At 39.1% G+C, this 3,163-nt stretch overlaps 1 pseudogene; it reads right to left on the bottom strand.

Annotated features, from left to right (window-relative positions):
• Positions 1–267: 267 nt before the first annotated feature.
• On the bottom strand, positions 268–1,187 carry LOC143644981 (olfactory receptor 8B3-like; annotated as a pseudogene).
• Positions 1,188–3,163: the final 1,976 nt, after the last annotated feature.

Below are 3,163 nucleotides of genomic sequence, written 5' to 3' on the forward strand. Positions count from 1 at the left end.
GGAGAAAAAATCATTTCCATTAACAATGAAAAAAATACACAGGAAAAGAGGTAGAAGCTGAAGAAATAGGGCAAATCGTGAGAATACGAAGAAGATATATCAATACTAAAAGTAAATTTTGGGAGAAGGATCAAATAGTCTTCTTTGTGATACTAAAGAAATAGGATAAAAAGGCTGCCCCCATTATATTGTGAACAAACACACTGACCCTCCCCTTGTCTTGAAACAACCTGCAGAGGAGATCCTGTTTATGGTAAAAATTTTCTCCTACATAGGGTTTTTTTCAGGGCAAATTTAACATCTTTATTCCTCAAGCTATAGATTAAGGGGTTCATCATGGGAACCACAATGGTGTAAAAGACAGAAGCAACTTTTCCCTCATTCATAGACCTAGTGGAAGATGGCTGGAGATACATAAATACGCATGATCCAAAGAACAGAGAAACGGCAATTATGTGGGAACTGCAGGTGCTGAAGGCTTTGGACCTGCCCTCAGTAGAACGGATCTGAAGGATGCTATGGAGAATGAAACCATATGAGATAAAGATGGTGAGACTGGGCACAAAGATATTGATGCTCGCTATGATGAACACAACCAGCTCATTGACATAGGTGCTTGTGCACGAGAGCTGCAGCAGAGGGAGGATGTCACAGAAATAATTGTTAATGGTGTTGGCATCACAGAAGGTCAGTCTCAATGTGCACCCAGTGTATGCCATAGCACCAGATAATGCCATCAAGTATGAACCAGAAATAAGGTTGGCACATACTTTAGGAGACATGGCAATGTTATACAACAGTGGATTACAGATGGCTACATAACGATCATAGGCCATTGATGTCAGCATGTAGCACTCAGAGATGGCAAAAAAGCAAAAGAAGTAGAGCTGGGCCATGCACCCCTGATAGGAGATAATGTTCTTCTTTGATATGAAGTTGATCAGCATTTTGGGTGTAAAAACAGAAGAATAAAAGAAGTCAATGAAAGACAAGTTAAAGAGGAAAAAGTACATAGGGGTGTGAAGGTAGGAATTCAGCCCAATTAAAGTTATCAAACCCAAGTTTCCCAGCAAGGTGAACACATACATTACAAGAAAAAGTAAGAACAGAGGGCGTTGGAGATCTGGGTGTTCTGTTAGTCCCACCAGAATAAATTCAGTCACAAAAGAGCCATTTCCAGAAGACATTCTGTTCTGGGGAATCTGTGGGATAAGAAGAAATGGTTATATCAGAGGGCAACCCAAATATTCCCCTCCACAGGGTGGTATATAAATTGGAACTGCATGAGGCTAGCAAAGTTTGGACAACAGACTCTGCCTTTCCCACTATCATAACACTTGGTCATAATGACTTCTGATTAGATTCTTAAGTCAAAAGTAGCCAAGAGCACCACCAAATTAGTCTACAGATGAAGGCCAGTTCTGCTTGACAACAACATGACTGATGGAAAAACCCAAGGGTATGGGAGAGGAAGGTTCAGACAGACTCCTTCAATCTCACCTGAGCATCTCTTCATTTACCTGAGCCCTCCCTTCACCTGCAGATCTGAAGGTAGAGGCCCTCACCGCCTGGATCTGGCCTCTCAAGCAGTTGAGACCCTGCCGGGGTGTCAATCATGAGTAATGTCACAGGATTCAAACAAAAAGACAAAAGTCTAGGGGAGGTCTGATAACTGCCCCACATCACAGACTAAAAGCCATAAATCTACAAGAGTGGGTTTCCATGTAGAGCGAGCATTGAGAAAGGGAACTCAGAGGCCCTTTATTCCTAACATCCTCTGCTGGACCTCAAACAGCATTTTCTACCATTTTCACTTGAGTGGCAGGATTGTGTAAAATGAGGAAGCAATTGACACATTTTAATCCCTGGATGTCCTTCTCAAAATCCATAGTATGTAATATAAATAGAATTGGAACTCACCCTCTTCAGGTCAGAACAACTCTGAGCTCCCTCTTTTCTTTGATTTATCCCTAAGGACAAATTTCAACTCTGAGATTTTGCTTCCTTTATTCTAAGCAGATGCAGACCAAGCTTAATTTTCAACACACCTGGAAACTTTTCTGAGAGACAGATTATAATTTCTGATTTTAACTTTGAGCCCCCTGAAGCAGCAGAGAAAAAAGATCATTCCTCAGTAAAGGTGCAGAAGATTAAATTTTGGCTTAATAATATCATGCAATTGTTCATAAATGGTTTAGAAACTTGCTCACTCTCGTCACCAGGGAACAGATTCTGTATGTAATTAGGAAATTATGGGATTTTTAATTACACCCTAGACTATAACATATCTTTAGGGATGTAATACTTTATTCAGTTTTTACCTCACTCTAGAGATTGTGCATCCCTCATACAGAGCTGAAATGGAACTCCCATAGTCCTACCAACTTCATCTCTCAAGGGGGGTTTGTCTGTTGCATTGTTTTCTTCTTTCTTTCCATTTCCCAAGAAGTATTTCAACATGATTTCCTCAAGAGATTTCTGCATCTCTTTATTAGAAATTTCTCAGGAATTGCATTAAATGATTTTAAGATTGTTTCTTCAGATGCATGTCCAAATAATGTGTACCTTGTCTTACTTCTAATGTATTTCTAAACACCTACAGGAAAAATTTCCCTAAATATCCTTATGAATCGTTAATGGCAGCATTTCAGTAACTGAGGTCATCAAATTCAAATTCTTTACATCACGGAGTTAGAGGACCTGTGTTTGATTCCTTCATCCATTTTTCTTGATCTAACACTTCAGGAAAGTTACTAAAACTCTCTCTGCCTAACAGAGTATGTCTGATGGGAATAACAGCATCTCTTTCATTGGCTTGCTATGATTGTTAATTGAGCTAAAATAAATCAAGTGCTTAAAATAGTACCAGACAAATGGGAAATAGTACACAAATAGCCCCAAAATATCAGCTATCATCAGTATGTTTTCAAAGCTTCCAGTCGATACTCCATCTTAATACTCATCAGACATCATCCTTTAGATTGTGTGCTCTCCCAAACTATAAGCTTTAGAAAGACAAACACCACTTCTTTCCTCCTGGTACAAGGTCAGAACAGAGCACATAGCAGGTACTTAATAAGTATTTGTGGAAATTAAGTTATTCTCTGGCTGAAAACTTTTAGAATATTTTTCACAATACTCATATGGTAATCAGTAGAGTCTA

This window comes from Tamandua tetradactyla, chromosome 8 (genome assembly GCF_023851605.1).
Source record: "Tamandua tetradactyla isolate mTamTet1 chromosome 8, mTamTet1.pri, whole genome shotgun sequence".
NCBI lineage: Eukaryota > Metazoa > Chordata > Mammalia > Pilosa > Myrmecophagidae > Tamandua > Tamandua tetradactyla.